The 27002-nt window shown below is 37.6% G+C and overlaps 1 long non-coding RNA gene and 2 pseudogenes across 2 annotated transcripts; 2 read left to right on the top strand and 1 right to left on the bottom strand.

Annotated features, from left to right (window-relative positions):
* The first annotated feature begins 32 nt into the window (after positions 1-32).
* On the top strand, positions 33-9474 carry LOC110051361 (uncharacterized; annotated as a pseudogene). The gene is made up of 6 exons (XR_016208028.1): positions 33-329; positions 4114-4400; positions 4636-4750; positions 5643-5679; positions 7022-7151; positions 8099-9474. The product of XR_016208028.1 is annotated as an uncharacterized LOC110051361 (transcript).
* Positions 9475-12565: 3091 nt separating this feature from the next.
* On the top strand, positions 12566-25238 carry LOC149110151 (uncharacterized; annotated as a pseudogene).
* LOC149110152 (uncharacterized) lies at positions 16563-18378 on the bottom strand. Its single transcript, XR_016208030.1, has 2 exons — positions 18108-18378; positions 16563-17228 (listed from the first exon to the last, which is right to left on the bottom strand). It is a non-coding gene; the product is annotated as an uncharacterized LOC149110152 (long non-coding RNA).
* Positions 25239-27002: the final 1764 nt, after the last annotated feature.

Below are 27002 nucleotides of genomic sequence, written 5' to 3'. Positions count from 1 at the left end.
CATGCTGGCGCTACAGTTAAACAGTGCATCAACCGAGCCCATTAGTGGATTTTCCACTTCTTGACTAATGGGGGACGCTGTCTTCAAAGAGCTTATCTGATTGGTTACAAATAAAACACGGAAATATACAGCCATCGGCTACCAAACAAGCCAAATATTGACTTCAAAGCTTTCAGCTTGTTGTGAGGAAAACGAAAAGCCGTGAGCGTCGCATTGGAATTTAACATAGCTGATTTAGCCTTCGTTACCTGACACTATGCTACATGTTTTGATCTTCGCCTTTCTGTTGGTTTCGTCTGGTCTAGTGCAAGAGGCAACCTGTGCTAAAGGTGAGTCCAGTCTTGTTGTTTTCTAACTCATGTTCTAATAACAATGCATGCTTACTATTATTATTTCGTGTTTTCTTTTTCCGGAAGAGTCTAACTTTGATCCAAGAAGTTCACTATCAAGGCTGCATGTTTAGAAACGTGTTTTTGTTGGTTCGCTTGATTTGTAACTCGATGACATTTCATCTAAGAGATTTTCCTCTCCGATTCTAAAAGCAATGGAAAAAAAAAAAACAAATAACTCCACCGTGATCGTCGGAGAGATGGACAATTTATTGATAATTGCTTGGCAGGGCGTGTTACGAACACGCGTGTTCGTAATTTTCTCAGTTATATAATAAACGAGTAATTTTTGTGAGCGCTGGCGCAATTTACACTCCTCGTGATATTTGAAAATTCTTTTAAGTTGTCCTCGGCTAAAGGTCCGTGCAATTTTAAGAGAAATTTTAAATTTCACCCGCAGTGTAAACTCTTAACTGCACTCGCATTTAAGCAATTACTTATACCCACAAGCAAAACAACAAATTAATCTTTGTTGATGTCATTGTTTACATTTTTCCTCATCAACATACTACTTTTCGCAGATAAGGCATCACGCTAGATACGAATTGACTACAAACCTTTAAAAAACTTGTGAAACTTAGTAATTGGTGAATGTTTTGACTCTTTGGGAATAATATTCAAGGAGTTTCAAAACCTGCAAAACTTCTTGTTGGCAAAAGAGCTCATACATTCTTTGCGAAATTTTGAGTTTTTAAATCCACGTCTCACAAAAAGTATTCAATTCATCGGGCTCAAATTCCTTGGGACAGTTAATCGTGCTGTGGCCTTTCAAAATTCAGAACTAATGTTTTTTTAACTCCAGCAAAAACTGTGGCTAATGAGCAAATATTGTAAACAAAGATTGTCCTATTGTATCGCGTTAACAGTCTTAACGTTGCTTCGGTGACGATAAAGGATGAGACATCTTGCTCCAATACTTAATTCCGGTTTAGCGGGAAGCCAAAATCATAAAAATCATTCGTGATATTTGGGCTGTTTGCACCGTTGACCCTTTGCTTATACAAATTCCTGCTGGTGGTATTAAGTGGAATTTGCCTTAATTGTTTACTTTCAGGATTGCACAAATGTTTTTGTTTAGTTGTTTTAGGGATGAAGAGCATCAAATTGCTATTTATAGCCAAGATCGAAAGAGACTTATTTGTCGTTGGAGAATTGCGCCCATACTAAAAAGGGCTAGGTTTTGGTTTATTGTGAAATCACAAACGCCAGCAAGTGTTGTTTCTTTCTGAGGGTGACGCATTTATTTAATGAACGTCAAAACGTTATTAACCACAACGACAACGGCAACGGGAACGTCGCTAACCAAAGATTAGCAGGACCGTGACAATAGCTGTGCATGTGCGTTATAATTGTAGGCACATTTCTTTGCCGTCCTCTACAAAACAACAACGTAAAATAACCAAATTCTGCGATGCCCAGAGAACGTCAGCCACCACGGCTAATTTTTTAAATATTTATTTCCAATTTATCGTTGTGTCGTAGATTCAGTTTCGTGAAGTTTTGACAGTGATGAAAAAGGTGAATATAGGAAGCTTAACGACCACGGCGACGTCGAGGACAACGTCGATCAAAAAGGAAATTTATATTCTCGCGATACTTTAAGTTTAAGCAAACCCCGACGACAACGGCAACCAGAACGTCACCAAAAAAAAAGATTTAATGAGCAAAGCAATAGCTCTGCAAGTACGTTATAAATCTTTGCGCTCCTCTGGAAAGCAAGAACGTGAAATGACCAAGGTCTGTGTCGTCTGAGGAACGCGAACGACGACGGCGAATTTTTCGTATTTCCATTTGGAATTGAACGCTGTCATTGTATATTTAGCCTGAGCATGTTTTTGGAGCCATTGGCGTACTGAACAGATCTAGACAGTTGCCAATTTCGCTGGTAAAATATAAATTCATTTTTGACTCAGCATCGTCCTTGGCGTCACTGTCGTCGTTGCTTAACCTTTTTGTTTAGGGAACTTAAGAAAACCCCGACGGCAACGGCAACGGCAACGCCGCTAAACAAAAGGTTTAATGAGGAGAACAATGGCTGTGCACGTGCGTTATAATTCTGGGTACATTTCTTTTGCCGTCCTCTGCAAAACAACAACGTGAAATGACAAAAATTCTGCGTTGTCTGGAGAACGTGAACCACGACGGCTAATTTTTTAAATTTTTATCTGGAGTTTATCGATGTGTCCTAGATTCAGTTTCGTGATAGCTTTGACAGCGATAAACAAAGTAAATGACTTTCGGGTACCGCGAGGTTCGCAGGTAAAATATAAAATCCTTTTTTTAATTGACTTTGCCCTCGGCATCGCCGTCGTGGTTGAAATAGAAATAGAACCTACGCTGAGATTTTTGGGAAACTTTGCCTATTGATTGTTTGTATTATAGGAAATTACATTTTGAAACAAAAATGAGGGGTCCCCATGTTCGTTTAGGAGCAACAGCACCTTGTTTATACCCATATAAATCCTTATAATAACACCATGATTTTAGTCACGATTGCTTGCTAAATACACTTTTCCGACGATTGTGTTTTATTCTACACTGAGAATTGGTCAATATTTATTTTACACAGAGAAATTTATTACTCAATTCAAAAGAACGGGAAAAAATGATAGGTCACCATACTTGTTTGCGAGAAAATGACGATTTACCTCTATAGCGAGGTCCAGCCGTAAAGAAAAAGCCGCCATATTTTAATGCGCGCGCGCTAATCTCGCGTGATATTATGCGCAGCAGGGATACGCAGTGCAATACTGGGGAGTGACCTTAAGCTCCCTAAATTACTTTGCAGAGGACGGCAAAGAAATGTACCAAGAATTATAACGCACGTGCACTGCTATTGTCCTGCACATTAAATCTTTTATTTGGGGACGTTCCCAATGCCGTTGTGGTTTTCTTGTGCACTCTATTGATTTTAGAGTATCGCAAGATTCGTATATTATAAATTCATTTTTTAAATCAACGTTGTCCTCGGCGTTGCCGTCGTGGTTACTTAAGCTCTGCAACAGCCTGGATAGGAAGAACGTTATTTTTTGTTGGTTCGTCGCGTTAACATGATGTTTGCTTCTTGTTGTACACGTTATTCTTTGCATTTATCATTCAGTGAGCCATCATATCGAACAAACAACTGATGAGCCGCGAGGTGTTTTGCCAATTTAAAATAGTGAATATTGAAGTCAATAAATTTGACCGCAGCTCAAAACGTTGTATTTCAACAGAATTGAGGAACACCTTCGTTTTTATTTCTAATATTTTGATCATAAAATATTGCTACTGAGTTGAACAATAAAACAGGCTTTGACTCAATTAGCCTCCCCTTCTAGTTCTGTAGAGGCAACTTGTGCATTTGTAAAGAAAAGTAGGTGGTGATTACATTTAATTACGGTGAAGCTGCTCAAAGGCATGGGAAAAACTTAAATTTGTCAAATCGAAGTATTTGCGTCAAGCTGCTGGCACGATTTGCACGATATCGTCATTTGACGGCAACTACCAAGATTAGTTGCATTTTTTCTTTTTCTAATTTCTTTTTCTTTTCTTTTTCTTTTTGTTTTGCTTGGCAGAAAATGTAAGTGAAAATTATCAATAATAAGAAAATATAAAACTATAATAATTTCATTGTTTGGGTGGACGATCAGAGTTGTTTGGCATGGCTGCTCATTAAATTAGTGCACCTTTAAAGTATTGGTCATTTAGTTTTTGAGTCTGATATCCTATTCTTCCTACACAGAGTCGAATCCCGAGGATACCTACTCAACTTTACAAAGTGTCCGACAACAAATATTTGTAAAACACGAGTTCCATTATCTACATGTGTCTCGAGTTGGGACATTCACCGTGTACGACATCTTTGATTGCAACTTTGAATGCCTCAGCAATCCTTCCTGCCTTTCTGTGAACATTGCCGCCTACAAAGGAGCAAACGGAGAACTTTGGTGCGAGCTTCTGTCCTCTGATAAATACAGAAACTCTACAGAGTACGAAGAAAATAAGAGTTCACATCACTTTTCCATTAAGGTATAAATATTAACTAATCAGTGATGCGTTTTGTTGTTTTTGTTATTGATAGTTTGTTTTGTTTTGTTATCCTTTTCGTAACTTCAACTTCGTGTGGAACAGAAAATAATGATAATTATCACGACAACGACAACGATGACGACGACGTGATAATGATGATGATGATGATGATGATGACGTAAAGCTATAATTGATGTCGCCATTTTGTTGAAACTAATTGTCCATCTTTCTACAGTCACCGTGTTCTTCTTCGCCCTGTCAAAACGGAGGCACCTGTGTGGCGAACTACAAATATGACACATTTGAATGCTTTTGCAGGAACGATTTCTCCGGAAAAAGTTGTGAAAAAGGTAGGTGGAATCTATAATTCATTTTTTTTAATACGGCAGCAGCGTCCAACGACGAAAATTGTTATCTCCCATTTCTACCATTTCCTCCGAGTTAATTTAATATTTGTTATTTAAAGATAGCTATCAATTGATTCGAAGATGTTTCCAGTCACAATAAATTATGTTAAGGTAGCTCAAAGTTTTGAAAGCTCATGGTGGCTCTGAACCCTATGTACAGAATGTTTTTTTAAACTTTGCCACAAGTTGCGTCTTAACGTGCATATTAAAATTTGATAATATAATTGTATATGTCAAAATATTCGTGCCGCTTTTGAATTATAAGCCCCTAAAGCTGTAATAAAGAATGTTTTAAGCAGATCATACTGTTGCTATGGTAATCTATTGTGTCACGAAGATGATAAAAACGTGCTCACCAATGATTGGGCACTTTATTTGATACCTTAATTTTAACATCTAGTGTTAAAGAGTGGTTACAACAACCCATCAAAATTTAAGTGCTGGAAACTGTTTTGAGCCACCTTAAGTAATGTTATAAACCGCTCTATCACTATTTACAATTCGGGTGCTGATAAGAGTTTCAAGCTCTTTCTAGCACTTATAGCTTAATAGATAAATACTACACCTCTTAAGAGTCCTACACAATAAAATAAAATAGAATATAAAATAACGTATGTTTGATTATTGACTGACTGTTCTAGCTTTGGTTTTCTCTTCGAGTTGATATTAAACTGATTTTCAATCGGTTATTTTTGTTTCAGGATGTCTAAGATTCTGTTATATATAATAATTATACAAGTCAATTTCAGAGAGACGGTTTTTCTTCACTAAAAAGCCTATTGCTTTAATTGCTCTGAAACAAACCAATCCTTTTTTCTCTGTCTTCCGGTTGCAGGTCTCGAGTCTTGCAAGAAACGTTATGATACATACAAGTAAGTCATAAACGACTGGGCAAAACTGTTCAAATCGCGTGAAGACCATTTCTGCAAAGTTTATTTCCTGAGTGATCAAGTCGTCAGGGGGACATTAAAAAACTCTAGAAACATTAAAACTGGGGTTAATGAATCGTTCTCTATATAATAGTTTTAAAAAAACAGCCCTAGGAAAATACGCTCGCAAATTGGTTAAAAATTGTTTCTATAACCCTACAGAAACACAGAACTAGCACTAGCTATTGACGTGATGATGGCGCGAGCAAAGAGAATTTACATTTTGATGATCAAAGTAAACAAGTTGTTTCCGTTTTTTCCGTCACGGTGTTTTCTAAAAGAAATAGACAATATGTTCTCCGCGTTTCTATCGAGTTATAGAAACATTCGTGAAAGTATGGGAGAACGAGAAATGCTGTGGGAACACGAGCCGGAGGCGAGTGTTTCCACAGCTTTTTCGAGTTCTCCCAAACTTTCTTTCGTGCTTCTAGAACTTGATAGAAACTCTGTACATGTTTTCTATTTCTTAATTAACAATTTGACTACGTGATTTCTATTTAAGCAATAAAGCGTTTTTGTCGAGGAACTATCGGCTGATAGATGCCCCGCGGAAATTTTTATGTTCTTAAAACGAATGCTCGCTTCTCGGGCAAATGTGCTCTATATTTCCGAGGGGCAACTATCTGACCAATAGTTCCGAGACATAAACACCCTATTGTCTTTAGTGCTCGCCACCAAATTTTCTTCCGCACGCCAGTTCAAAAATTACGTTGTATTATTTTCGTATTTTTGAGACGAAAGGCGTGACAGCCACATTTAAAATTTGAAAAAGAAAAAGGAAAACATTAACAAAGTGCAGGTAAATCATTTTTTTCTTTTTTTTTTTTTTTTTATAAGCTCGCTTGCTTACAGAAAAATTTTCAAGGAGGAGTCCTATCCGTCCGAGTATATTCTTGGACTGGCACTATGGGCAGATAGTGTCTATTCGCCAATGAACATTCTTTTGTCACGTGATCACCTTAAACCAATAACAATCGGGGAAACTTTAGTGGCCAACTATAAGAGGCGGTAGTTTGATAAAACGGACTTTTTTCGAGCGTTTGTTCCAGAACTGCTAAAGTTGCGTATATCAGCTGTGTAAATAATACGGAAAACTGTGGAAACACTTACCTGTCGGCACGTGTTCCCACAAGATTTGTCATTCTCCCAAATTCTCTCTCGATAGAAACACAGAACATGTTTTCTATTTCTTAAATATCGATTAGACTGATAACTGTCTGTCTAAACCTCTAGTATCCAAATAGTCTAATATTAATCCCTTAGTATTGGACATTTTTATATTCAGCAGCTCGAAGGTGAGTCAGCTGGTTACGCTCCACATAGACTCAAAACAAACTGCTTTTCTCTGTCACTTGGGAGATTTTGGATGTGGAGATGGAGGATGGACGCCGGTCATGAAGATTGACGGCAACAAGGTATGGCATTAACAGGCTTTTTCTTAGAGAGCTGAGCGCTGCAAAATTTAATGGTTTTCGAGAAATGGGCAGACAGATCGCCCACGTTTAACTGATCGATAACTGATGAGATTACAGCTCCCTTATCACGACTCGCACGAAGAAAGAAACCGAACGTTTTTTGGAAAGTTATGCTCATAAGATGAACCTCAATGCCGCGTTTTATAATGTTATAATTTTCGATTGTTCACAAACGTTTCTTTCGCAGATATTGCACAATTCATAAATTGAAAAAATTTCTTTGACCACATTTTTTTTGTAATAAACGGTACAGAAATTATTTATTTCTATAGTATTGTGTGAAGTTCGTAAAGGCTGGTTTCCATACAATATATAATTGCGTGCACTACGATCAATGGAGGGTAGTATCCATATCAGAACGATCGCTGAACGCTAAATAAATAAATAAACCAAATAAATAAATAAATAAATAGATAAATAAATGGATAAATATGTACAGAAAATATTAATTAATTAATTAATTTTAATATTTAGATAGGAAGCCACATCATTCTTAACTGGTTTCATGCGGGTTCTCTATTAAAATTTGGAGATGTTGGTTTTTATGGAGGGAGGAAAATCGGAGAACCGGGAGAAATTCCCTTAGAGCAAGACGAGAACCAGCAACAAACTCAATCCACCGGGCCGGAATCGAGCCCCGGCCACATGGGTGGGAAGCAAGCGCTCCCACCACTGCTCCATCCCTGCTCCTCAGTTCCTAGCAGCGATCGTGGTGATCATATGGTAAAAAAGACTCTACTGACCAGTTGCTTTCAGACAATAGTTTGTTCCCTGTCAATAAATAAATAAATAAAATAAATATATAAATAAATAGCTTTATCAATTAAACTAAAATTCAGTAAGGTCCATACTGTTATATGAATATTTTACGCCATTTTTCTTTTCAGAACACGTTTCATTATGGCTCAGGGTACTGGAGCAATAAAAGCGAATACAACCTTCCCGGAGGGGAGACTGGGTTTGATGCACAGGAGACCAAGTTACCGACCTACTGGAACACATCTTTCACCAAGATCTGTCTTGGTATGAAGATCGGGCAACAGATTAACTTCATTGTCATCAACAAGCAGGCCAACTCTCTGTACTCACTGATCGCTGTGACCAATACCGCGCTACCTCACTGGGACGTAACACGTGGAAGACGCTGATTGGGTCACAGGCCTCCTTACAGATCAACTGTAACAAGGAAGGGTTCAATGCTGTGGGTACTTCTTCTTCCCATTCGAAAGCAAGAATCGGCATCATTAATAACGAGCAAAATGACTGCGGTTCTTGTGATTCCAGAATCGGGTTTGGTACAGGAGGGTATCCTGATGACTCCAACACGTGTGGAAACGCTGCCGTTGCCAGTGCCATGTGTTACATCCTGGTGCAGTAAGACGAAAACTGACTTAGAAATTTTAGAAACCAGTAGGCGATTGCCTGATCAATAGAAAACATAAATGTGAAGCTCACATATTGATCATCGTAGTGTGTCAGTATATGAAACAGCTGTCAAGTATATAACAAATAATCTAAATGTGCTGGGAATTGACTTGTGTAACCGATATCTGAGTGCTTTACACGCATGCTTTGCATATACGGATGTGCTCAACCCTTAAGATTCAAGCAATTGATGTTCACCCTCGAAAGTCTGGAAACTTTTTAAAGTAAGCTTTCTTCTAGAGGGAGAGGAATATTCATATGTCTATGTCGATGTTCTTGTACACCATTGATTTTCTCGCGCGAAGTGCATATCGATATTACTAGTAGTAATCAAGGATTATGAGAGTGCGTTCGACGCCGTCGCTTTAATATATATAGACCTTAAATAAATGATTTCACTAGCTGACTTTCAACCTCTGTCTATTGCTAAATCAACACTTTTCATCATCAACACAGGTTTTACAGACAGATATATCATAGTGCCAAAGTTCATGCCAGTGTTAAGGGGTCCCCTGTATGAACCACGATTTGTTGATACTTTGCGTAGCGGCGCCAGTTTCCGTAGACTTACAAGTCTAATAGAACTAAAATATTTACATCAGCCTTCAAATTTCGTGCTAAATATCCTCACATTAGCTGGTAATGTTTAAGCGTAAAAACCTAATTTGTAAAAGTATATTCTTTTACGTACATTATTCTAAGCTGGAAGCACAATTTTTTTTTTCCTCAAGCTCAAATTTTATTTGTTTTCAAATTAAATTAATCAATATAAGCAAAGAAACTGCAACTGATTTGAGTATTTACCCTGATGAATAAAGTAGAGAGTATTTAAATTGCCGTTCCTTGGTCAGGCTTTCTCTAATGGATCTTGCCTTCAGAGCACTTTTCCACCGATTCCACACAATATTTGATCGGACAACCATCATTAAATGCAATCCGAATACAGCCAAAGAAATATTATAGCTGTCCCAAGGTTAACATCTCAAAGCCAAGATTCAAGGTCGTGTTCGTGAACATAAATAATAAACAAGGACAATTCCCTCAAATTTCGATAAATGCTACCGTCGAAGCGTTTAAACTCACCAAAATCCAACGCTGAGAGCACAAAATAGCAAAGCCTACGGCGACTAAATGGGAAGAAGGATCCAGCACAAAGAAGAGCTCACATGGCCTGCTCACATGATTGCTCGTCACATCTCTTATCAAATGTCTTAGTAACGGTACCAGTTTACTGGCCGTGACATTTCATGCAAGAATCAAGCGGAGTGGTCATTTCGGTGTCCAGGAATGTAGATTTAGTACCCTGCGGCTTAGTACCCTGCGTAACAGGCGTATTTTTCGCTCATGCGGCTGTTTTGTTTCTTCCACGAGGGGAGAGGTTAAGTCACTAGATCCAAAGCGCTTCTCGATCATCTGTGTCTCCAAGTCGAATTTCATGTACCTCACTTAACCCTTCGAGCCCCAATTACGCATATACTCGTATTTAATGGTCGTGTTCTTTGTACCACGTGTGATGTCATCAATTTAAATGTCATCAGGATATTCTTGATAAGCAGATAGTAGAACTAGGCTACTCCTTTCCGTACAATGGTCAGGTTTAGATATCGACGACATTCCGACGTCGCAAATCGAAAAACAACGCTATCAGTTTTGGTGCAAAAACGGTGGTAAAATGGTCCACTATGCCTATGATTGATCAAAGTCCATTACTAGGCTTCGCCCGGAATTAGCATCCAACTTTTTACGGCAGCCAGAAAGAAAATGCAGCACAAAAAGTAGTTTATTTGGCTTATGCGCACGCACGGAATTGAAATATCGCTCAATTTTTTACGTAATCCTCGAAAACTCTCTCTTTTAGGTAAAAAAAAAAAAGAAAAAAAAAACCTTTCTTAGCAAAACTAGGCTTATTTAGCGTCATGGCTGCCAAAAAAACCTGACTAAACGGTTAAAAACGGTATTGTTTGACGAAAATTTGGTATTCAAGAAGGTTAATGCCCCCTTCATGATCACGGGATTCGTACTTGTAGGCTATGTCGCTTATGAACTACTTTAGCTTCCATTATCAGGGAAAGATGAGTCACTTAAGACAGAGGCAAAGATTGGGAAATTAAAAGATTATGGCTCAGTTTTTGCTATCAGAATCACGTGCCCATCTTTAGCTGTCAACGATGGCCATAAAAGTGCGTGTGCGTTTTGCGCGTCAAATTTGCAAAGCTTTCCACGCATATTGCTCACAGACAACTATATTTGTCGCCGTTTTAGGACAATGTAACGTAGATTCAAAACAATACCGTGTTTTGGTAAAAGCTTTAGATTTTGCTCACGCTCGCTCACGTATTTGAGCCGTACAAATAACAAGAAATTTTGCATCATTGCTGCGCAAAATAATAATCTTGACAACAGCTTTGCTGCTGGTCCTGTTTTCATTAAGACTGAAATTCTCAGTTTGTTTTCCAAACAAGATCATCCACTCCCGACAATTTAATGAGGAGAGCTAAGACAGTTTGAACACCATGTGTTTTCCGAGCAGGACCCTCTGTCCCACTTTAAAGCGTTGCAAATAGGAATACTTTGTTTTCCACAGAAAAAAGACTGGGGCCAAGAGTGTTGCCATGGCAAAGTCACAATGGGTGTGATTCTGTTTCTGTATATTTCTTGTACCACATTTGAAGAATACCGCGCCATTATTTCTAGAGATGGTTTTCATTAAGTCTTTACTGTCTTACTGGAACTACTTGTTACGTAGTCACTTTCCTGATTTCCATAATACAAAAACGTAAATATCTCTTTTTTTGAAAAGCTTTTTAAATAAGCAGTGATTATTTTTTACTTCATAGGCACTATAAACTCCTTAACTTCTCATATAGTTTGTAGTTTTGTGCTAGTTCACGTAAAATTCATATTTACCTATTTTGATTTCTTTTTTGTTTATCGCTCCCATGAAAATATAGATTACCAAATTTCATTTTCAAACACGGGTGCAATTTTCATATCGATCGGATTGGACGGAGATTATTAAAAAGCTGATAAAAATGTATGGTATGTTTCAGAAAAACTGTATTGAGACACGGTAAAAGAAAAGTTAATCGAGTAATGCATATAGTGTTTATTTTTTGTCCTATCGAGCGTCATTTCGTGAAATTAAAAAAAATGAGAAGCTCGTTTGATCTGAGGATTAAAAATGAAAAGAAGAGCAACGCGAACAAAGTTGGGCTTGACATCATGGTTCGAATTCCTTTGGTCGCTAAGTTTGCAACCGAAATGTCGAACTATTGATTAGTTTTGATCAAAAAAAAGCTGGCATTTGAAAGGCTGTTGGTTTTAGTTTTCAGCATCGCTTTTTTCGGCAAATTTCGGATGGAAGAAGCTTAAACTTGGGCAAGACATCGAACAATATCAAGTCGAACAAATGTCAGTGTTATTCATGCGAGAAATGTACCGACGTCAGTTGAAGTTGAAAGTGAAAAAGTGCAAGGGCAGTTGCGCTGACTTCATGTAGTGGAAGAGGGGGCGGGGGGGGGGGGGTTAGATCAGAGGAGTAGATCAGAGGGGTTGTGCAGCTGGCTTCTTCCACTTTAAACTGAGGGTGATTTGTTAATTATCGTGATAAATGACTAAATGAACCACCTACGTATGCAATTTGTCGAGTTTGGCTAGGAACAGGAGACTGATTTTTAGATTAATTTGAAAACGCTAAAATGATAGGCTTGTTCAAAACAATCGATCTGCAGTTTCTCAACAAGAAACAAATTTCGCAATGAGTGATTGATTAATGGACTGCGCGAGTCGAAAGCCTATTGGTCCAAAATGACGCCAAAACTTAAGGTCAAACAAACAACGCCATTACTTTCAGCTAGTTCACAAACAACTCTATTAAAGGGGGTTGTTTAGTAGCCAACTCTACCCTCACGAGATCTATATGGGTTAGCATGCATTCCCTTGTCATCTCTTGGATGTCTTATTTGATGCCTTTTCTAATACCCGAGGTCAGCGGCTCTACCGGAGGTCAGTTTCCGTTCCTTTATTATTATTTTTTAACCATCTATTTTCATCACTTGGACAAACCATCTTTGCCAACACATTGTGTTATTATTATCAATTGTCATTACTTACAAACGTTCCTGTTCTTTCTTGTCTGTTTTCCAACTATTCTTTAAAAGACAGCATCGTTCGTGAGGGGAGGTTTGATTTGTAGCCTTATTTTCCAAAGAAATCCCCGAATGACTTCGATTCAAAAGAAAACAGAGTTTTATTATATTTTGCAATATATTCTGGATGACATTACAATTTGACCTAACTTGAAACGAATATTCTTTATATCAGTCCTGCGTTCAGATTAAATTTCAAAGGCGATCTTTTTGGCGGAGCATAACTATATCAATCGCTTAAACAGATTAGAACCTTTCAAAACTAGTTTCGACTAATGAATGGGCCTAATCTAAAGTACACTGGATGTGTGGCTAAAGCAGATGTTAAAATACATCGTTTTCAATTAGCAGTTTTTATCTCAGAAGAACGCTATGAAAAATAATCGTAATAAAAAGATTTGACATTTGCCTTTTTTTTATTGACGACCCTAAGTTATCTTTATGCCAATTTTGTAATTTTCGACTATTGTAAATCAAGATTCAAATTCTTTACCGCGTAATCGAGGTATTTCCTGCCAAAAAAATATTCTCCCGCTGCGTATTACTTGCTTCCTATATTGTTAATTAAAAGTAAGAAATTTAAGGAATGACGAAAACGGCCGGCGGACATTTAAATGTCAACTATAATATGGCAACAAACAAAAGACGAAAAACAAAGAAATCAACAAGTTTATTTGCTTGTTTGCTTTTATTAAGAAGGAAAAAAAAAAAAAAAAAGCTAGCGATAAAAGAAGAACAACTTTCCAACATATAGGAGTGTTGAAAGCGGGGCAACGTGATAAAATATGTAAGCACTAGGCGTTGCGAAATAAAAGTGGTAATATTGTCACTTCGTCTTTTCGTAACGCTTAGTGCTTACATCTCTCATCGCTTTGCACCACTTTCAACACTGCCGTGTTCTGACTTTTTTTTTCATATATATGCTAATTTCAGGTCATTAGTTTTTATCGTTAGTTTTCTATCTCTGAGCGCCATTATCCTTATTCTGAGAAATGAATTATGCTATTTTATTTTAGCGTAAATTCAGTGGAAGCCTTTTTTTATCCTTCAAGATTACATGAACGAAATCGATTACTTTATAAAAAAATACCAATCAGTATTCTGCCCTCTTTTTTCGAGAAAGCCAAAAAAATAAGATAACTTTTCTCTTCCTGCAGGTATTAAAACAAAAGGGGAAACGAAATGGAAGGTATAAGGGGTAAGAAAAAAAGAAACAAAACAAAGCAAAACAAAAAACAGAAACAGGTGTTTTCTGATCTAGGTTAGAGGTTTATCCCTCAATGTCGGTTACCAGCATTTTTCTTTGCATGAGATGATAATAGTGTCATAGGTTTACTAAATGTCAAAAAAATGAATAAATAAATAAATAAATAAAAATAGTATAGTTATTATTCACACTTTAGCCAACTGCACCGCTGGAGAAAGTGAATCAAATTGCAGCATGTTGTAGTAAGAAGATCAATTGTGTTTTTTGGGGGCAAAGAAAAGTGGGACACGAAACTGCTAGAACCTTATTGGGGTAAGTTATTGGCGTCAAAAATGAAGAAAAGGAAAGGTATTCTGTTAATACCTTTGCCAAGTTAATTTTTCTCCATTGTTCGAAATAGCGGGATTCAGTACGAAACCATTAATTTCACTCTACAGACAACATATATGAAATAGCAGATTGCTTTTAAACTTATTACGTAGCGTCTGTAAATATTCCCGTGGAGGTCAGAACATTGGAGCAAACTGGAAAAATCATTTGAAAATTATCTAACATTTTTATGTACACATTTTTGCCAAGAACTAACTTTTGGTTTATTTACGCATGATATGGTTTCTTCGAGTATCTTCGGCAACTCAATAATCTGCGTGAGGAGTGATATTTAATGATTCACTATTTGAATTTTTCGTGTTTGTTTTGTTAATTTCTTAACTCACCTCACTGCGTTAGGTAAAACAAAACGGCTGATGCTCCACTGGTGATCATATGCACACATCACAAGATCCCAAGTCTATTCTCAGCTGTATTATAATCTCCGCATTTTACCTATCTATGGCCGAACTCTGTTGTTACATTTTGTATCGTCAAGATGTACTAGAGATATTTTACATCGCTAGTACATGTGAAACTGAATAACGAGCTGTGCAGTTTTGTTAAGGCCTCTTATATCCAACCTACGGTGACACACAAGAACAAAACAGAATTACAAAACTCACAAATCTAACGCAAAATTTAAAGCAGATCAGTTCACAGAACCTATCGCAATGTCAACTATAAAAATGGTACACTGTTTCGCCAATTTCTTTTTTAGTGGAGAAAGAAATATTTAACCAAAGCTGCAGTAAAAAATAAAAATGTGAGAAAAAAAAACAAAAACAAAAACAAAAACAAAAAACAGTAAGACACCCTCGGTGTTTAGAATGTATATATCGATGATGTATTCTAGCAGTGGAACATAAAATGAGACAACATGACACCAACTAGTTTATTGTAAAAGCCAACAGATAGCACCCGAAAGGGCTGTAGCTTGGAACAAGAGTCGATTCTCGATCTACGCACCAGTTGAAAGACAACTGAAAATTTTCAGTTCAAGCATTTAAATCTTGCCACTCAACAAGGGTCAAGAAAAGTTCTTTTGAACAAAGTTACAAAACAAAATTTGGGCAGTGAAAGGTTTTCATCTGTTACTTCGACTCGTTCATTCCTCGGTACAGCTAAATTTACAAAATAGGAAGCTTGCATTAAAATTAAACAGACGCCTAATTTCCTTTTCTTTCGTCGTCATGGTATAAATAATGTTTTTTCTTACGAGGTACAAAATAAATTGTTGTTAAGTTCTTGTGCAAAAGAAAGTAATAAAAACAGGTGACCAAAACCAATGGCTTATATATTTTTAGGGGCATCTTTAGGCCTCTTGTTTAACAACGAGAATGAAAGCGAACAAACAGAACAAACGTTTTGACCGCGAAGAGTACATGGCATCCGAGCATCACTTGACCCACACTAGGGGAGGGTGGTACAGAGGGGCGCAGGACAACAAACCTGGTCCCTCACAGGCGTTGTCAAGGGAGAGGCCCTGCGACATCCCAGGAACAATAAAAACAACAACCGAAAACAGAAAACAAAAGAAAAACAGCAAAACAGCAAAGAATTTAAGCTTTGTGTTAGTCCTGTGCGCTTTGTGTTAGTGATCTGGGTTGTGCAATGTATTGTGTGTTTTCTGCGGTTCTTTTTCGTGTTTTGTGTTTATGAGGTGGGTTTTGTGTTTGTTTTTTCTTTGCGTTTTGTGACTGTGTAAGTTGTAAACTGCTGTGGGTGTTGTAATTGTGTTTTACGTTGTTTTTATGTTGTGGGTTTTGTGATTCTGTGAAGTTCTTGTCCACCACTGTGGCAGCCCATTAAGAAATCATAAAAACAAAGACATTATCAAGAACAACTCACTTTCAGATCAATGTCGTCACTTGGAATTTAAATCCGAACAAGTATTCCATGGCAAACGTCTCATGATACGGGTTCATGATCCCTTGATGACAGATTTCTGTGATTCGCTTTGTTACATGGAGCACAACTGTGCAAGTTATAATTTGATGAAGAGGAGTGAACCTGAAGGACACAGATGTGAACTGAATAATGCTACTCATGAAGGAAACGAAAACGACCTTGAGGAAAACCCAGATTACATATACCGTGGAACAAAGGTAACAATGATTGTTCAAAATATAAAAGCATGAAAAAAGAGTGGTTACCTATGTCTTACAAGACTTTTTACTTCCTCTAGGCCGTAGTCAGTCATTTTTTTTTTGGACAAAAATGTAATAGAGATATCAAGACAAATTACTCAAAAGCGACCACTTTTGCATACGCTGCAAACCTAGGTCTTCAGTGACAATAACAACATCCTTTATATACTCTTCTTCTTCTTCTTCTTCTTCTTCTTCTTTGTCTTCTTCTTCTTCTTCGTCTTCTTCTTCTTCTTCTTCTTCGTCTTCTTCGTCTTCTTCTTCTTCTTCTTCTTCTTCGTCTTCTTCTTCTTCTTCTTCTTCTTCTTCTTTTTCTTCTTTTTCTTCTTTTTCTTCGTGACGATTTTCATTGAAATAAATGATAAAGGTGGTAATTTTCTTATTTTTGTTTTCTTTTTGTTATTAGTAGAGCCCTCATGTCAGTAACCCCTGAGAAGAACAAAGCCACCTGTCAAACCGGTTTTACAGACAAAGGATATCGCTGTTTGTGTACTACTGGGTTCCAGGGTCCTGACTGCCAATATGGTAACGACACGTCGTTCAGTAAAATATATTAGGCACCTTAAGCAACAGACGTTTTCGTTGACGACGGCGACGTGACGACCGATAAGAAACTGGGGCTAGAACGGCTTCAGGTTGCGGTCGCGACAGCAAGTTACCATCCTTAAAGAAGGATTTCTCGGGCTAGCATCACATCTTTTTGTTTTGTCCACTCCGTCTACGAGTTGAAGATAAACTATAGTTTAAAAATAACTCGATGGAATTAAACCTTATACTATTCATGTTTTACTAAGAGATGTAAAATCATTGCGAAAAATAACGAAACAATTTAAGTTTATAAACTTTGCCTGCTTTGAAATGTCAAACGTAAAGAACAAAAATTATTTTACTTGTAAAACGTGTATTGCTAAAGCAATTAATTGCGATTTCTAACCAAAGTTTGGATCACTGCTCATTGAGAAAAAAAAATCAGGTGTATTTTTAGTCTGCCAAGATTACACACACAGATTTTGAACAAAATCTCAGCTCACTGCGTTTTTCATTCGACATACTTATCGGCCGCTCAAATACAGGAGTTTCGCCAGCTCTTTTGGTAAAGAATCGTAAACAGCATTCTGCAAAGGATGCAATAATCTTGTATTTACAAGAAATAAAATCCAGGCGAGACAATTTGGTAGCGCGAAGTTTGCCAGCTCTTGTAAACATTAAAAATGTACATGTACACACAGTTTGAATACAAAATTCATCGAGTCGATTAAAAAAGCCTCTACGTTAAACGAAATACCAAGATGAGGGGATTGCAAAAATAAAATCAATGTTATTTCAAGCTATAGCAATCTACCGATTACACGTTGAGAAAATCTGAAAAAACTAATTATACTGAGCGGCATTACGTTGGATGAAAGCAAGCTCTTCGCTGAAGGCTAGTTTGACATGCCAAAAACAATTTTTCGGTTAAGAAAAAATGAGTCCAGGAATACTTCCAGAACATTGTTTTAAGCATAAAGGAAATCATTATGCAACTTTACCTTGGTTCGGCACCAAAATAACACAAAAGTAAGCTAAAGGGGATCAAAACAAAAGATTAAGTACTCACGTTTTCGTCGCGACGTGAAACTCCACGTTCTCACGTTCTCGACCTCAGGGCAACGTCAGGTCACAACGTATTGTACATGCGCAGTGACGTCTCGAAAGAAATGTCACGTTTCCGGTTGCCGTCGTCAGGCCGGCGACGTCTGTTGCTTAAGGTGCCTATTAGATTGGCAGAAACCGCTGCCGCTCGAACCCAGAGCCCTTCCGAAGAATTTGGGGCAAATGACGAAAATTTTAGAGATCTTTTTCGTGAAATGTAACAGACATAACAGAAAAAAAAAAAGACGCCAGACTAGGATATGGATGAGGTTGGTGTTATCTAATTTATCAGTTACATTTTCCGACCATTTTTAACTGTCCATTATAGTTCCACCCGTATTCTAAGTTATCAGTCTATGTTGCAGCTCCTGGATCTCAGCTGTCAGTTAAAAATGCGTTAATTCTCTTCTGACAAATGCGGTTGTGACCAATTCACAGGCACCAGTTAAGCCCATTCCGAACCCTTATACATGTATACCTGTCTCTAAACTGTTCAATATTGTTGACGCTTTTACTGGAAATACGGCATGCTTAATGAAATCTTTCCGTCCATCAAGAGAGCGGGGAAAGTGACAAAACTTCATTACAGAAATCACCAAATGGGCCTTTGTTTCTTTATCATGTAAGTGATATGGATTAATGAGTTTTCCTCTCCCACAAACAGAAAAACAGCCATTCTCTAAAGTAACAAAACAACAGCAACTTTAACAACAACAATAACAACGACGACGACGACGACATCAGTCCTCTTCTCTGCTCCTAGAAATATGCTAGATCGAAACATCCTCTTTCCAAACTCTCTGAGACGTTTGATTTATTAAAAGTTTCTCATAACAAATCGAGAGATGGTTTCTTTATTTCTGTCCCTATTATTCAGTTCACGATTCAGTAAACTTAGACGATATTCGATTACACATTTCCAAACTTCGTGTAGAGAGGTATAAAAGATATTCTGTATATTAACAAACAAAAAAAACTACTCGAAATACACTATGCCGACCATCCCGAAAATCACAGCCATTTCAAAATAGGTTATAACAGTGTCACATCGAAGCAACGCCACTTCCCGAAAATTAACTAAATGTCATCACGGGTTTTGGCTGTAACCAGTAAACACAACATTCAATTAATTATTCGGAACAACATCTTAACTAAAATCTTCTCATTCACGAGTATGAGACGGACAGACTGATGTAAGCTATTTTTAAGGATGCCATGTTTTTACAGACATTGACGAGTGCGCAACAGGAATTCACAACTGCAGTGATGACGCTGCCTGCCATAATGTCGAGGGATCGTTCAACTGTTCTTGTAAACCTGAAACTTCTGGAGATGTAGGAAATTGCCAAGGTGAGTTGATTTTGAACAAAATGTTGAACAACTATCACTATCTTTATTCGTCTTAAAAAATACGTTTGCACTTACTGATTGAGCCCATGCTTACTGTGCATGCAATTTACACGCTACGCCACTCGTCGAGGGTGCACACGCTAACTAATAAGATGAACAATAGTTACAGTCCTAAAGGCCACGTCTATCGATCTTGGACGTTCGGAGACCCCTATTTTTCTTTCATAGCTAGATCACTTTGTTATCGTTTCCTTACCTGTTTTTTAAAGCAAATAAAAAGTCGTAAAATTTAAAATTTTTGCCCTAGGCATCTTCAAATTGCTATCTTATGAGCTCTTCGTTTAGCCATAGGTAATAGATAGAAGGTTAACATCAAAGAAGCAAGCAAACGGGCTACGATTTATGTTGGGAGGTGCTTATCGTGCACATCTTTTGTTCTCTGCTCATAGACTATGAAGTAATCGAAATGGTTCTACTGTTTAGTTGTATGAACACACGTAACGTCCTTTTGTACTTTGCGAGAATTTGTGCAAGGTCAACCCCCAAAATGGCCGGCAGTACAAAGAAATTTGCCAGGATTCATTATTATTGCCTCTATTACCTATGGTCTAGCTGTATCTTTAAGGGTCAAGGTTAGAATTCTTAACACTGCAGATCCTCTAACACAAAATATGAGAAAATAAGCGATTCATCTTTTATATTGTTTACCAATAAAACCTTTTAAAACAAACTTGCTTGAGTTTCGAGCGCAATCTTTTTCTAATTTTTAAAGTTTTTCCGTACGCCTTATTTCAAAGACGAAAGTTTTGACCCCTATTTTTCTTCTATTTCTGAACAATTGAACAGCAAACTAGGACAGCAACGGTCATTTACAGTTTGGTTAAAAAAAGAAAAAAAAAACAAAAAACAGACAACAGTTGAGTGTTAATAATAATTATTTATACAACCAAGTTAGACAGACAGAACCAGCTGTCGTCAGGTACTAAGACGTTGTCCAAAAAGTGCTAAAAACGAATCAGATTGAGAATTTTTAGAGAGAAATAGCGCGTGTTCACAGCAGTCATATTGGCGTTTCCAAAGAATAAGAAATGCTTGCTTAAGGAAAGAACTCTTTTCTATAGGAGAAAAGTCTCAATGTTTGAAAATACCAATATGTCCTGCGTGACTTTTATAACACGTTACAGTTCGTGAGACATTCTAGGTTGTTTACCATTTACTCCAAAATTCTCAAAGGTTTCGGACAAGACAACCGGTGTAGTTCAAAATTTCCAACCGAAATAGCCGAACGGAAAATGATTACCATTTGCAATTCTACACCAGTTCTAGCCGCCATTTTGGAATCATGATCTGGGCGAACTCGTCCAATAGTGACTATAGTCTCTTTCGATAAATTGGGGGTTGTTAAGTAAGTGGTAAATGGCCTATCCGGATGGAACTTGCCACCAGGGATTTTGGCTTACCATCTGCAGAAACCTTTGAGCAACCGGTCCTCCACGTCATGAGAAGATAAACAACCCTTATATTTAGCCAAACTAAGTTCAGTGCAAGTGGTGGAAATATCGTAAGGTACTACAAACTAAGCCGCATGGCTTAGCCGTCCTACCACAAAAGACCAATAAATATTCTTTTTTCAGATGTTGACGAGTGTTCCTTAGGGACACATGGCTACAGTGCTGACGCTGTGTGTAATAATACTGAGGGATCATACCTGTGCATTTGTTTGCCTGGATATTCTGGAGATGGGCGGGTTTGCGAAGGTGAAATGTTCTATACGAATAAGATAAAATAAGAATGCAAATTTTATTCTTAGAGAGAAAGAAGTCTAATTCAAATATCTTCATCGTTAAGTAAACTTTATCTGATTAACACTATCCGAACAATGTTTCTTTTGAGGAATATTGAAATTCTCAAGCTAGTCAATTATATATAATTATACTTTATAATTTTTGCGAAATATTGCTAGCGAGAAGGTTATACATTGTCAGTGAGAGCTAGTTATCTTGATTATCAAAGCAACATGTCAAAATTTGCTAAGGCAATGCCAAATAACGTCAAGAGACAGTTGACACATTAAAACCTCTGCGAGGGATGAACGTAAGGCTTCTCAATGTCTCGGCATCGCAACTTTAATTTCGAAATTCAAATAAATCTCGGGGGAGGGGGAAGGGAGGTTGCCATCTTCCCCTCCCTCGCCCCTTGTACGGTCAGCGTTTAATAATTTTATTACCATGGAATATCATATATCATTCTTTTCATCATAACTACATTGCTTTAAGATTCATGTTACTGATCCCTGTTGGTATCGAAACAGTTTCGAGTTACTTAAATTACTGAAACTCAAAAGGCTTTAAGACTTTCTCTTTTTTGACCAATTTTCAACACCAACAGGGCAAATTGCAATTTTATTTTACACGAAATCGTTCATTGGAACTTTCATACCGTTTAAATTGATAACGTTGGTACATAAAATATATTTATCGTTAACCTAGCGCGACGGGCATATTGAACAGAATTCTACTCCGTGATTGGCTACCGGCCAGAGCAGGGAAGATGGGACTATCTTGCCCGCTCGGGACTATAGCTACCTGCTGTTTTAGAGGGAAAAAATTGAAATAATAATACCTTTATGCGCATAAAGGCCTACTATCCAACTTTTGCGCCATTCGTGATGTTTTCAAGCTTGCCTTAATAGATTTCCCAAATTTAATACAAAAGGACTCATCTTTTGAAAACTAAGGTCACGTTATTAACCAAGCTTGTTCCGCCAAGATTGCTTGATTTTGGTCTCGTACTCTTTTAGCGTGTTTATAGCCAACTTGGCCAATATCCAGCATCTTAACTGCACGCTTTGTCAATATCTCATATATCTTGTTTTTAGATATTGACGAGTGTGTTTCTGGAATAGACGACTGCAGTGTCAGTGCTGTCTGCGATAATGCCATGGGTTCATACATGTGCACTTCCATACCTCCACATTATGGAGATGGACGGGTTTGCCAAGGTGAAGTATTCTTTACAGTGAAAAGATAACATTGTTCCTGATAAGAAATAGGATCTTAGTCTCTCGTTTCTGATTAATATGTTTAAGGCTGGTTTAAAATTTCGCATAAGTAGAAGAGAAAGAAGCACACGGAAACAGTTTTGACATCTCACTGCGTTTGTGTATGAGGCCCTATACTTTTGCGCAGGTGGAAACTACTGTGCCTTCAACGATTGAACACGCAAAAGAAGTGAAAAAGGAAAAGGGAAGAAAGAAAAGAAAAATCGAATAGGGAACAAATTATGATTAAAATTAAGAAACGAAATAAGCAAATTGAAAACATGAATGAAAAGATCGATAAGAATCCAAACGCTCGATCGGAACTGAACGATTTATAAATGAAGAAACTCTGTCTCTCGTCGGACTTTTTCTTTGAGCTTTATTGAAAAGCATATTATATGCATGTGCAACTATATTACTTGAAGTAATTCCATTACCAGAATTGCAACTGAATTCTAAAAAGAATTTTATTGAGCCTAACGTTTCCCCCTATCTTAAATAGTAATAATTTCTTGAAATTAAGAATTTCAGAATAAATAAATTGCGTGCTGTTCCACGTATTAATTAAAGGTTCCAATTTAGTTTGATCCCCACTAAATTGATTATATTTGTTCCAAGGCATCATTCAGCTGAACACGAGAGTGGAATTTATCTTCAGTATCATTGTCCCGTCACTAAATCTTTAGTTTATTGTTTAGGGTGTATTATAAGAGGCGAAGTTCTGTAAATTTATCGGTGTCTCGACTCCATCTTGATTGTCTGACTCCAACACAGTCTTGGTCGATTCTTTGCTAAATTTCAGTCACCTTTCTTTCTTGATCTAGTTTTGCAATGCAAGGAACTTTACGAGAGGAATCTGTGAGTGGAAACATTCAATTTAACAATTTTGCTTAAGTAGGCTATCAGGGCAGGTGAGCTTTTACTTTAATAAAATCTAGAACGAAAGGATGAGGCCAGCTTGTACAAGAGACGGTAAACAAGGCTTTGAAATAAAGGAAAAGTAACTAGACCAAACGTTACCTCAAAAGAGGGAAGTTAAAAGAATGAAATAATTTTTTCTTATAAGTCAGTGGAAAAAAAATTAAAAAGTTCTAACTGTTTAGAGATCCGATCTTTTGAGGGAAAAGAGCCCATCAAAGGATTTTACTTAAACCGTATTTTAGCGAGCATGTAAATGAGCATGAATGAAAATGTGCTTCCTTAAAATATTCGTCACCTGAGCTCGATGGATATATGTCACTGGTTTGCACATGCATATGCATTTGCAACTACTAATTATTATTACAAGAAACTGCTCTCAACCAATCACAGCCACGCTTCACGGAGTTCATTGTGCAAAAGCACGACATAAAGTACAAAGCATCGGGATAATGAATGATGATTTAATATTTTGTTTCAAGACTAAGGGGACCATTTTTACTCAATAGGACTAACGAGGGAAACCCATACTGTGGTCTTGGTGCGTGCGGGGAAGATCACTGGAAACTTGTTATGAAGATTGACGGCCCAAAGGTTACTCAGAGACCATAATAAATATTACGAGATTACTTTTTTACAGACCAAGCAGAAGCAACAAAGATACTTTCGCGGACTCCAAAAATATTTTTACCTTACCGTTCCATTTTGGTAGTCTTCGGCGTCACATCAGGAGACTTTGGTCGAACCATGGTGTACGCCACTACGTCTCGCCAAAATACTAGGGCGAGATCAAACGAACCTCATACATCGCCGAAGCGCACCGAAAAAGAAACGATTAGGTATTTATCGTACCCAAATTCGACCAAGTGACCACGATGTCGTAGAAATATTAAGTCAGTGGCTTGACATTGCGGGATGTCAGGACAGTAGTCACGGCTTCTGATTGGCTAATTGCACGTTTGGGTACGGTAGATATAACAGAACAATTTTTTAGAGCACTGAAGGCTGATTTGCACGAAATATTTTCAATTCTTCTGGAAACATTCAAGCATCCATCAAAAAGTGTCAGTTTATGATTGTGCAGGCCACGTGATATGGGTATACAAGGAGACTACTTGCTCTCTGCATGCGACGTTTTCAACTTCGTCAAATTGCATACTATGGCAGGTCAACTGACCTTAAAAGATTAAGGTCTATAACTATTTATGTGTTTGTTTTATTGTTGGTTTAATAACTTAAAACAAATATAAACATTTTGTCGTTCAGAGAACCTTTCACTATGATTCAAGCATTTGGAGCGAACAGCAAACATATAATCCTGCTGGAGCAGACTCTATTTTTGATACAGAAGAGACCAAATTGGCGAGCTACTGGGACACACCATTCACCAAGATCTTTCTCGGAATGAGGATCCCTGGCGAGGAAAATATCAATTTTCTTGCCATTAACCAGGCAGCTGACTCTTTGTACTCGCTGCTCGCTGACGGACAAAATCGCGCCACTTCACTTGGTCGTGACACGTGGAAGACGCTAATTGGTTCCCAGGCCTCCTTATAGATGAACTGTAACTTGGAAGGCTTCAATGCTCGTTGTTTCTGGGGTCCTAATTCCAGAGTTAGAATCGGTTTCGCTGCTAACAATCAGAACAATTGTTGGACTTGCGACTCCAGAATTGGCTTTGGTTCAGGTGGATCTCCTGACGATTTCAATACGTGTGGGCACGCAGCACAAAACGGGGATAATGGAAACAGCTTCATTAAAGCGATGTGTTACCTCTTTGTCCACTGAGATTCTGGGCAAGAAAAAATATTTCTTTTTCTGTCAGAACAGGTCACACGTTTCTTATAGATAGCGAGATTTCAGTTTACTGGCTATCTTTAACACGGGTACCAAAGGTTTCAATATATTAAGTTGGAGGGTGAGCCTAAAGGATAATGTCGAGTAACATGAAGTTAAAAAAATGTGTGTGATATTCAGCTGTTAATGTTTGCAGCTATAATTAGGCAAAATTTAACAAGATTGTCGGAAAAATAAAGTTCATTCAGTATTCCAAGTTTACATCAACGGTTTTTTAAATCGCTGTTCGATTCTTTTGAGGAATAGAATATTCAAGCGAGGAATAAAAACTCAAATATACCGTGACTGTTGATTTATGGGCGGGGGTAAGGGGGGCGGCGGGAACTCACTAGACTGATTTAGCAAGAGAACGGGAACGTCGTTTGACGACGGCGCGTGCAGTACAAATACCCAAATATGGTCAAATTAGAACAGAATCCAGGTTATTCCGCGCGCCCTGCAGTCGTCATCTGACCATATTTGGGTATTTGTATTGCGCGCGCCGTCGTCAAGTGACGTTCCCGTTCTCTTGCTAAATCAGCCTACTAAATCACTTCATGTAACGTCTGTTCGTCGGAGGTCATCATCGAAGATATCGGCACTACTATGTTACTCTTAAGAATGAAAATGAAGTCATGTAGGCATCTAGGTTTCGTTTGAAAGGTTTAAATATCAATCATTGAAACAGCAAAAATAATCGTTCTTGATATTACTATTTCTCTTTCTCTCTCTTTGATAAAATACCGTGTTTAGTAACGTGATAGTTTTTCTAAAGAGCTGCAGTGTAGATTCGTATTGATATTAGCAGGAATTGTGAGTTTCTTCTGATAAATTACTTTTTCTTTGCACAAAAATCGGTTATCACAGATATAAATTAAACTTACTATTAATTACATTTTCAAGTAGTGTACCGCTAAAAAGATCTAGGATACACAGATCTAATTATACAGATTTGCACTAGAGCCGGGCAAATGTAGTTTTAATCTGAGAAATAATCGTGATTTAATCTTTTTATTCTCAAAACAAACAGACTAAAGTATATGTATGCAGACGATTTTATTTAGTGTTTTTCATAGATCACATTTTAGTATAGTTCTGTTATTTGATTTCGTTTGTTAAATTTTATCTAATTCAGCTCCAGAACAGTGATTTGAAGGCTTCAATAAACAATCTATCTATCTAGTACGCCCCAGGCCAAAAGAGGTAAGAGGACATCGCCCATATAGGCCTTATACTCAAGGAAATACCTCTCAGACTATTTCTACCAGTCCGGGATCGTTATCAGATTTGATAACCATGTGACGTCACAACATGGCGGCCATTTCAAAAACCGGGAATTTTCGTATTCACTTCGCTTTGCTCGTTATTTGTTCGATTATACTCGGGTAATTTACCCACAGTTCTATTCGATAATTACCAGAAAGGAAGGAGCCTCACGTGTTTTGAAGATGGCGGTTGAAGACCAGCGTAAACGATGTAAAATGCTACTCGTAAAGTGAAACAGCGCTTGCAATTTTGCATCCAAACCAGGTATGTTTTTCATTTTGTCATTAGATTTAAGTTACTTGGAGATTTTTGCGAAAATCACAAAAAAATATTTCGTTAATCTTCACGCCATATTCTTGGGATTTAACGTGTTTGTAGTGTTGTGCACGATCTGTGAAAAAAGTGCACGGGGGTATTTTGATTTGCGATGTGTTGTTCGTAACGGCGACC

This window comes from Orbicella faveolata, unplaced genomic scaffold (assembly GCF_042242905.1).
Source record: "Orbicella faveolata isolate gen_17 unplaced genomic scaffold, um_ofav_v1 contig_24, whole genome shotgun sequence".
NCBI lineage: Eukaryota > Metazoa > Cnidaria > Anthozoa > Scleractinia > Merulinidae > Orbicella > Orbicella faveolata.
The sequence above is the reverse complement of the archived record's forward strand: the minus strand, read 5'-3'. Positions and strand labels throughout refer to the sequence as shown.